Raw genomic sequence first — 10,184 nt, 5'->3', positions numbered from 1 at the left:
AGAGACAAATGTACTTTAAGTAGGTGGTTTCGAACCTTTTAGTGTTTTAATGAAATGAAAGATTTTTTCCTAAAAATGTTGACAAAATTGTTCAAGAAAAAGTAGAAAACCTCAATAGATCATAATCGTGGAAGAAATGCAAAAGGTTAAAAGAGAATGATGTCCCTCAAAAGTTTCAGGCTTGAAGAGTTCCCCTAGGTGGGTTTCTTAAACTTGCAAAGACATTTTACAGCTATATAAACTCATCTAGAAGATGGAAACATAGTAAAAGTTAGCTTTAATTTGTTGGATACAAGTTGCTTAAAGTAAGATCCAAATTTGACAAAGCTAGAATAAAAAAGGAAACTATAGACTACTTCGCTTACGGCTTTAAAATGATTGGTGGCAAATGCATTAAATTACATTTTAAAAAAGAGAACGTTAAAATCAAGCTGAATTTATATTAGAGAAGCAGAATAATTTAATATTAGGAAATATATGTATGTAGCATAGTAACTTTGATATGAAAACAAAAATCATATGCATGAATGCTGGCAAAAGTATTGAGTAAATAGACTGACTATTTAGGGAGAAAAACTAGATCCTCACCTTATACCATAGGAAAAAAAAATCCTAAATGCATTTTAAATTAGAAAACTACAGAACACTAGAAAAAACATCTGCTTAAATTAAAAAATCACTGTATTTTATTACAGATCTACAACAAACAATTTCTCCATATTAGGAAACAAAAGTGGGGAAATATTGGTAACAAATATGAAAGACAAGAGGTTAATATCCCTAATTAATGAAGAATCAATACAGGCTGGATAAGAACAGTGCAATAATGTTAAACCAATGAGCAAAGGGCATTAACAGTGACCTTGAAAGGCTCCTTGGATTCAGAAGCTGCTGATGTGAATGCGAACTGGCCAACTTTTCTGGAAAAGAATTCAGAAATTGGCGTCAAGAGCATTGGACATGTTCATTCATAATTCCATAATTATGTATGTAATTCCATTCTGTAAACACATCCTCCGGGAAGCTAAAATGAGGGCAGCGAGTTATGCACCCACTTTGTTGATCTCTGCATTATTTATAATGTAGAAACGTGGTAACTAAACGAAGTAACCCGCAAAAGGGAATGTTAAAAGTTAAGTGTGATGTATTGACCAGAGAAATTTTTTGTTTAAGCCATTTACATTTTTCTATGAAGAATTTTTGTGAAATGTGAATATACGTAGGATGTAATTTTAAGTAAAACAGCATACAGAACTGTGTATCACAGGGTTTCAAGGAACAACAAATATATGGGAGATTGTGGAAAGGCTACAGTATGAATGTTTCACGTCCACACGTGCTGGGCCCTGGAACAGTGGGGGAAGTTTGCGTGCTACTTTCCTCTCCTCTATATTTCTCTCAACTTGCAAACTTTTCAAAAATATGTATATGACAGCTACATGTAGGAGAATGAAACTGGACCATTGTCTAACCCCATATACAAAAGTAAACTCAAAATGGATCAAAGACCTGAATGTAAGCCATGAAACCATTAAACTCTTGGAAGAAAACATAGGCAAAAACCTCTTAGACATAAACATGAGTGAACTCTTCTTGAACATATCTCCCCGGGCAAGGAAAACAACAGCAAAAATGAGTAAGTGGGACTATATTAAGCTGAAAAGCTTCTGTACAGCAAAAGACACAATTAATAGAACAAGAAGGATCCCTACAGTATGGGAGAATATAATTGAAAATGACACATCCGATAAAGGCTTGACGTCCAGAATATATAAAGAGCTCACATGCCTCAACAAACAGAAAACAAATAACCCAATTAAAAAATGGGCAGAGGAACTGAACAGACAGTTCTCCAAAAAAGAAATACAGATGGCCAACAGACACATGAAAAGATGCTCCACATCGCTAATTATCAGAGAAATGCAAATTAAAACTACAATGAGGTATCACCTCACACCAGTAAGGATGGCTGCCATCCAAAAGACAAACAACAACAAATGTTGGCGAGGCTGTGGAGAAAGGGGAACCCTCCTACACTGCTGGTGGGAATGTAAGTTAGTTCAACCATTGTGGAAAGCAGTATGGAGGTACATCAAAATGCTCAAAACAGACTTACCATTTGACCCAGGAATTGCACTCCTAGGAATTTACCCTAAGAATGCAGCAATCAAGTATGAGAAAGATCAGTGCACCCCTATGTTTATCGCAGCACTATTTACAATAGCCAAGAATTGGAAGCAACCTAAATGTCCATCGATAGATGAATGGATAAAGAAGATGTGGTACATATACACAATGGAATACTACTCAGCCATAAGAAAAGGGCAAATCCAACCATTTGCAGCAACATGGATGGAGCTGGAGGGTATTATGCTCAGTGAAACAAGCCAAGCGGAGAAAGAGAAATACCAAATGATTTCACTTATCTGTGGAATATAAGAACAAAGGAAAAACTGAAGGAACAAAACAGCAGCAGAATCACAGAACTCAAGAATGGACTAACAGGTACCAAAGGGAAAGGGACTGGGGAGGATGGGTGGGTAGGGAGGGATAAGGGGGGGAGAAGTATGGGAGTATTAAGATTAGCATGCATGGGGGGGGTAGGAGAAAAGGGAGGGCTGTGCAACACAGAGAAGGCAAGTAGGGATTCTACAACATTTTGCTATGCTGATGGACAGTGACCGTAAAGGGGTTTATAGGGGGGACCTGGTATAGGGGAGAGCCTAGTAAACATAATATTCGTCATGTAAGTGTAGATTAGTGATACCAAAAACAAAACAAAACAAAACAAACAAACAAAAAAAAAGCGCAGGTCCTGTGTGGTAACCTCCAATGAGTTCTACACAAGGGTATAAAGGGCATATAAAAGTGTAGGCAAAGGGTCTGTTTGCATTTATACAGAAGATCAAAGCCTAATTGGGCTACCCCGAAAATGAACTAAGATACGATATGAAAGAGAACTTCCAACATCAGCACTCTCTGGAAGACTCATGCCAGAAGATGATCATCAAAAAACCCCAACAAAGATCCACGCACTGCTACAGCTGTAGATGCACTCATCCCACCAGTTCCTGGACTTGCCATGGGAATGAGGAAGGAGATATCTAAGCTGGCCTGTGCATACAGTAAAACAACAAATTTGACTGGATCTATACTGTTGGAACTCAACCAAGAATTAGGAGAAGTGCAAATTGTAGCGCTCCAAAATCTTACAACTATAGACTATTTACTGTTAAAAGAACATAAGGGATGTGAACATTCCCCAGGAATGGGTTGTTTTAATTTGTCTGATTTCTCTCAGACTGTTCAAGTTCAGTTGGACAATATCCACCATATCATAGATAAGTTTTCACAAATGCCTAAGGTGCCTAACTGGTTTTCTTGGTTTCACTGGAGATGGCTGGTAATTACAGATATGCTTTGGTTATGTAACTATACTCCTATTATGTTAATGTGTGTGCGCAATTTAAGTAGTAGCTTAAAACCTATACATGCTGAAGTTACTCTACAAGAAGATATGTCAGAGAAATAATCAATCTTCCCATGTTTTCTTCCGCCTGCTACTTCTATAGCTTTTCTTCTTCCTTCCTAATTACAACCCTTAAATAGAATTCGTGCCTCATATCAAATTTACCGAGTATCATAATTCTTCCAAGTGGTAAAGATACCTCAAGACAAATGCTGGGCATAGAAGCCACAGGGCATAAATCTGCAAAGAAGTAAAAAGCTAACCTTTTCAAACAATAAGGCTTCTCTCTCACTTACCAACTTTACATTTCCCTGTATGGCCCCGGAAGATGACTGGTTAGCCAGAGACGGGTAAGATTCCTCAAGGGAGGAACAACCTAAGACAGGCACAGTCGCAGGGGGGCCATCAGGTGAGAAATTGGGGATCAACAGAGGTGAGGCTTAGAACCTCACCCCCCCTGTTCTGAGAGAAATCTTCTGCATACGTGGATGTTTTATTGCCCTGGTCTAGCTTGGATTAACACATAGTCTACAGGCACACACCGGATCATCTACATTTGCTCTCTTACAACACTAAACTATGTTTTCTACTTTTATCTTGTATCTGCCTACCACTTCAGCATTTTATTAAAAATAATAATAATAAAGAGAGAAATGTGGTATCCACATATAAATCAAGTATAAAAACCAAATGAGTATTCATATTGGAACTGACTGTTTACAGTTCATAATGCATGAGCAAAACCGAAGGTTTCTGTGATGGCTGCCCTTGTACTGTTCACTATGTAACTTATTCATTATGTAAGAATTTGTTCTCCATGTAAGAACTTGTTTGTTATGCCTCAGAAGATTGGAGACTGACGAAAATTAGGCTTGGGGTGGATTAATGATTGTGCATTGAGCATTGACTCCCCTATACAGAATTTTATTGTCGTTAACAACCATTTGATCAATAAATATGAGAGATGCCCTCACACACACACACACAAAAAAAAGGACAGACTTCCAATGGTAAAATAAATAAGTAACCGGGATGTAATGTATAGCATAGGGAATATAGTCAAGATATTGTAACAGCTTGGTAGGGTGATAGCTGGAACCTAGAATTATGTATATAATTGTTTTATCACTGTGTTGTACACTTGAAAGTAATGTAATGTAATACTGTGCGTCAACTACCCTTCAATAAAAAATAATTATCTAAAAAAAAAAAATATGTATATGCTTTTAGGATGAAAGCAGCAGGAATATGCTTGTTGGGAGTGAGAAAGCCTGTGTTGGGTAGGAAGAGGTTGAAGAGCAGGTGGGAAGGTAGAGCCCTGGGGGAGGTGTGCCCCGCAGGACAGGAGACATGGGATTCAAGGTCCACAAGGAGGCCCTGGCTGGACCACATGCAGGGCAGTGAGCTCCCCAGAGCCCGGAGAAAAAGGACAGGAATGTGGGTGATGGTTCTTGTCGGGAGCAGGGAGTTGAAGGAATTCACTCTCTTTTTGAGAGTCTGGGTTCCAGCAAAGATGGCAGTGGGGATGTGGAGGGGCTGCAAGGCTTGGGGATAATCTGAAATAGAGTGAACGGGTGGTGGGAGAGGAGACCAGAGTTGGAGGAGCACATGTGGAAAGTGGCCAAGAGTGTTGCGCATCCACGTGAAAGGAAGACCATCACCCGTACTGGAGGCCCTTCGCACGGTGGTGAGATGCCTGGGAACCCCAAATGGCACTGGAGATACATGGAGCACAGGATGGCCGTGCTGCCAGACTGCTCTGGGGTCTACCTCTCCCCAGCCTGCAGGCAGGACTACCAAGCTGTGCTGGGGATGCAAGTTCTAGAAGGCTGAGGGCTGCTGCTGTGTCTCCTCCATCCTAGCCACTCCCCTGGAGGGACTGAGCCAGCAGATCAAGAGGTAAATAAAGGTGGACTGAGCCAAAACATAGGCATCGTTCTGGGAAAAGGGGATGAATTTGGCGTGTATGTTCAACTCCTCCCACTGCCTTGTAATCACATCGAAATAACGAGAGAAATATAAGGGTTAAAACAAAATCATCCTGGAACTCAAATAAGTGTGCCAACCTTATTCTGGAAACTGCGTGGGGATCCTGAACACCCAGCAGCTTGCAGATATCATTGGTGATTTTCCCTAAATGTTCTTTCGGGTGACAGTGTTGGGGAAGAAGAATCTTCCTCTACTCTTCAAGGTTCTTCTAGCGGCTCTAAGAACCAAACTGGCATGGAACAGATGAACAGGAGAAAAAAAACAAAGCTTAATTACATACCTGGGAAGTCCACAGAAATGAGATTCCAAAGACAGCCAGGGACAAGGAGGTACAGATATATCATCCTGAACCAAAGAGAAGTGGGTCAGGGTCTGGGACTTCAAAGGAAAAGGGAAGCAATTCACAGGAATACACAAGAGTAAATGTTTGGTGTTTACATCATGGGCCACACAGAAACAGTAGGGCGCAGAGAGGAATTTAACAGATGTGGCCACGTCCCTCCCTGTCTACCACACCGAGTCCACGTGAGAACATAGCTAGCCACGTGAGAGCTCTCCCCCTGGGGCAGGTCCTCCACCTAAATTCTTTTCATGCAGGTGTGCGTATGGGCGGGGGAAGGTCAAAGAGTCTTTCTGAGTCCCAGGCTTTCGCTTTGATTGTTTTTAGCTCATATGTTACAATGGGACATTTTCGGGCAGCCTGCCCTTGGCCCCTACACTCTCTCCTTCTTCTGTTGGTTTCAAACTGGAGGATTGCTGGCAGACTTGGAGAAACTGGTGGCTGTGGGGAGCAGAGCCACCTCGGCTGCTGGCCAAAGGCTGACACCCAAGGACTGCCGTGTTACCTCCAAGGGGAGTTTGTGGGCTGCTCTGCTGGGCTGGGCTGGCGGGGAGGGCTGAGGGCTTCTACACTGTGGTCTCTGCCAGTGGCAGGCAGTTGGAGGATTCCCTTCCCAGATTTCTGAGCTGCTGTTATCTCCATTCCCAGCACACCCATTTTCGCTTCCTGAGCCATTCCCGTCTGGCCTCCCTACCCCTCTGATACCAGCCGGAGTGCAAAAACCCACTTCCTTTGCCAAACTATCACTTTCCGGGTCTCCCCAGGCTGCACTCCTTGGTCTTAGAGAAATCCTTTCAGGTCACCATGACTGCTCCTGTCTGCTGGAACGTCACAGTGATTTCAGGCTTTCACGTGCCTTGTGACACCCCCCACCTGGCACTTCCAGCATATAAACACGGGATGAGATGCCACAGAATTACCTCAGTAAGATCTCTGGGAGGTGCCAAGAGGCTCTGTTTAAATGCTGCGTCCTGGTTGTTTAGTGAGCTGCCTCTCTCCCCTGGCTTCCTGCTGAATGCTGGTGCCGGAGGGCACGTAGGCCCAGGTGTGGGGCTTCTCGGCTACAGCCGGGAAGCCGAGGTGCTCGCCCAGGAAGGAGGCTGATGAGCAGCTCCGGGGCGGGGTGGACCTAGCTAGGTGCCTGGCCCCCGGGAGACGCTGCTGGGGCTGTGGGAACTCTGAGGGGAGGGGCCGGATCAGTATCCCACAGGCTGCGAGGCCTGGCGAGAGGGAGGTTTTCCTGGAACATCGTGCCAGGGCACCCCCACCCCTGCTGGACCACCCTTCCCCTCTCCCCCTGCACAGGGGAGCCCTGGGTGTCGGTCCACGCTGTGGCACTCACTGTGGGCTGCCCCAGAGGACCACTCAGGCATGTCCGGGGAGCCAGGGAGCCCTGGAATCACCTTGAGTGTCCCAGGAGGTGGGAGGCATTTGCTGTCCCAGGCCAACTCCCAGAGATGGACACCGTGTGGGCAGTCCAGTGTTCCAGTGTCCCTCTGCAGGAGGCCGTCCCACAACAGGTCCCCTCCTGCCTTTTCGTCCCTGGGCCTGCTTCATTTTCCTTCACAGTGCTTACCACTGTCTGATTGTTACTTTGACTGTTGCTTGCCTCGGTCCCATCAGAGCATAAGTACCAGGGGGGAGGCTGTTTTCTGCGTCAGCACATTCCCTGCTCCCGCAGCCACCCTCGTGCACAGTAGGTGCTCAGTCCATGTTTGTGGTGAAGGGAAGGGGCAGGATGGGAGGGAGAATAGCTGGTTTCTCCTTGAGAAACAACACCCACCCCAGGAAAAGCTCAAAGACATCCTCTGTGGTGGCAGGGGCCACAGCGTGTGGCTGTCTGCCTCCAGTTGCCTCCCCACTGTGCATGGGAGGCTGAGCCTCGCCCGGTCTTCCGCCCCCTAATCACCGTGGGTGTTCAGTGGATGAGTGGTGGCTCTTTGTGGGGTGAAGCAGCTATGGCCAAAAGCCCTGCCTCCCCAAGAACTCCTTGGTTAGCTCGCCTCTGGTGGCCCTTCACCGCTCAGCGCTCACCTTCCTAGATGACAGTACATCGGCCATGCTTTATGCTCCATCCATCAAAATTGAGTGTCCAAATGACTACTCCCTTTGGGGTTTTCTTTAGAGCAAAGACAATGCCCCCCATTCCTGGATTCTCTCCACCCTCTGTGAGCCGAGGCTTCTTCTGAAGTCAGATTTCGGCACCATGAATGGAAATCACTCTATTAATGTGTGTGTGTGTGTCCACACCACGCAGGGCACCTGCTTTTCTGGGACAGCTGCCATCTGGAATCAGGCGGCTTCTTCATTGTGTGCCTATTTCTGGACAGAGGGGAGGGGACTGGCCCATAAGCAGGCATCCTCTCCCGCATCCTCCAGCTGCCTGGCAGACCCAACTAGGACGCCCCTCTCCTGCTCGGCTGGTCGAGCAGGCTGGAGTTTCGCCACAACTTCCCTGCACAGCAGCCAGCCACACACCTGGGCAGGCACAGGGGCACGTCCTGTTAGGCGTCCTGGGCTCTCCCCACCTCCGCGTGTCAAGTCCATACCTGGCAGCTCGGTGACTGCAATGGGTCCAGATCTCCCCCTGGTCGCCACACCACCTGGAGCAGAAGAGTCCCCTCCAGAGCCCGCAGGGACCGGGAGGGAAGCCGGGACGCCTGTGCCAGCAGCCAAGGCCACCATCTCATGGCTCTGTGGCTCACTCGTGCCTGGAGCCCCCAGGGCTCCTTTGCGTCTGGTGGCTTTGGGAGTGGAGAGGAGTCCTCCAGGTGGGGGCGGGAGCCCCATGGGGTGAGCCCGCCCCCTGGGTTCACCTGGGGAGGACTTTTACTTATCACAGCACTTGTTTATTTTTCAAATGAATAGGTTTTGCCTTTAAGATAGAAACTTAAAACTTAAAACAAACCTACAAGGAACAGAAAGTTCTAAATTTAGATCTGACCAAGTAGTTCCATGTAGTTCTGGTTGTAGGGATAGAAGAAAACCTGACTTCTTTGCTGGGGGAGGAAGCGAGGGGGGCTGTCCTAGAGAAGCCACACCTGCTGAGAGACTGGTCAGGAGGAGCTGCAGGCCACGCGGCCGCTGCTGACAGAAGCCCGGGTGGGGGGAGGCCGCCTGGGGCTGGGGTGGCGGCTTCACGGAACAAACGGGCGTCCCTCGGCTTCAGATCTAGAAACGCACATGCGGGAGGCGTGACATTTCTGATGATAAATATTTACAAAACAGGAGGTTTTGATTCTGTTCAGAATCTTGTTTTCCTAAAATACAATGTTTTCACAGAAGGATACAGGTTTGGAGTGATTTGTCTAAAAATATCGAACTGTTAGATGTTTATAAACTGTCTTTTTGCATAATTCAAGATCTAAAGCAAAGAAAAATTAATAAAATTAGAGAAAACAGGAGACTATGAATGAGGCGACCTTATTACTTTTAATAGGAAATCATTGGATAGCAAAAGATATATGTGTGTATATATATAAATATGCCATATATATCTTTATCTCATATATATAAAAAGATAACATGCATATGTATGTGTATATACATATTCATATATATATATAAAGATACCATAAACTTCATCAAAAGAAAAATGATAGATTGGAAAATATTTTTAGCACATAAATTATACAAAAAGCTAATTTGCCTATTATGCAAAGAGATCCCACAAATTGACAAGAAAAAGATATAACTGAATAGAAAACACGGTCAGGGGAAAGCAGTTGACTCTTCAGTCAATAGGATCGTTCAGCTAAATGGCGTCCCAGCCGCAGGAGGAGGCCGGCTTCATGGGGCACTTCAGACGCCCGCTGGTAACGTGGGGGAGGCCCGCCCTTCAGCACCGAGGAGCCCCCGTGGGCCAGGGGGCTTCAAGTGTTGAGAGGACTCTTGGAAGCAGTAGAGATTGGGCCGAGGGGGTTCAGGCTGACTACCTGCTCTGCTAGGAGCTGTGGCATGAGAGAAAGATTTAGAGCAATAAGGTCACGCAGGTGTCTTTTGGGAGAATGTGGCTGAGCAGAAAGTAAGCACACATTCTGGGGCATAAGGATAGAAACCTATGGTCCTGTTCCCTCATCTGCAGCAAGAACTATCTCTTTGCCCTGTTCTCTTTGCCCTCAGCTACTGTGGTCCTGTGCCCTCCGAGGGCGTGTGTATTTTCTCCCCCATGAGCAGGCACTGGAGGAACGTGTGTGGCGGTCTGCACAAGCTAAGAGTCAAGGGTGGTGGGGGTGACAATGCCCATGAGACCCGCGTGTGGCTCCTACATGACCAGTTGGCCAGGGGACTACAGCCATAGTCCCTAAGGAGCCTCACTCACTGTGTGACCCAGTGGGGTCGGCAGGACCACTCTGAGCTGGGGGGTGGTACCTGTCTTTACCAACA

At 46.0% G+C, this 10,184-nt stretch overlaps 1 long non-coding RNA gene across 1 annotated transcript; it reads right to left on the bottom strand.

The window, feature by feature from the left end:
* Positions 1-740: 740 nt before the first annotated feature.
* Positions 741-8,553, bottom strand: LOC130684028 (uncharacterized). The gene is made up of 3 exons (XR_008998126.1): positions 6,719-8,553; positions 5,739-5,803; positions 741-920 (listed from the first exon to the last, which is right to left on the bottom strand). It is a non-coding gene; the product is annotated as an uncharacterized LOC130684028 (long non-coding RNA).
* Positions 8,554-10,184: the final 1,631 nt, after the last annotated feature.

The sequence above is a fragment of the Manis pentadactyla genome, chromosome 6, assembly GCF_030020395.1.
Source record: "Manis pentadactyla isolate mManPen7 chromosome 6, mManPen7.hap1, whole genome shotgun sequence".
Classification (NCBI taxonomy): Eukaryota; Metazoa; Chordata; class Mammalia; order Pholidota; family Manidae; genus Manis; species Manis pentadactyla.
The sequence above is the reverse complement of the archived record's forward strand: the minus strand, read 5'-3'. Positions and strand labels throughout refer to the sequence as shown.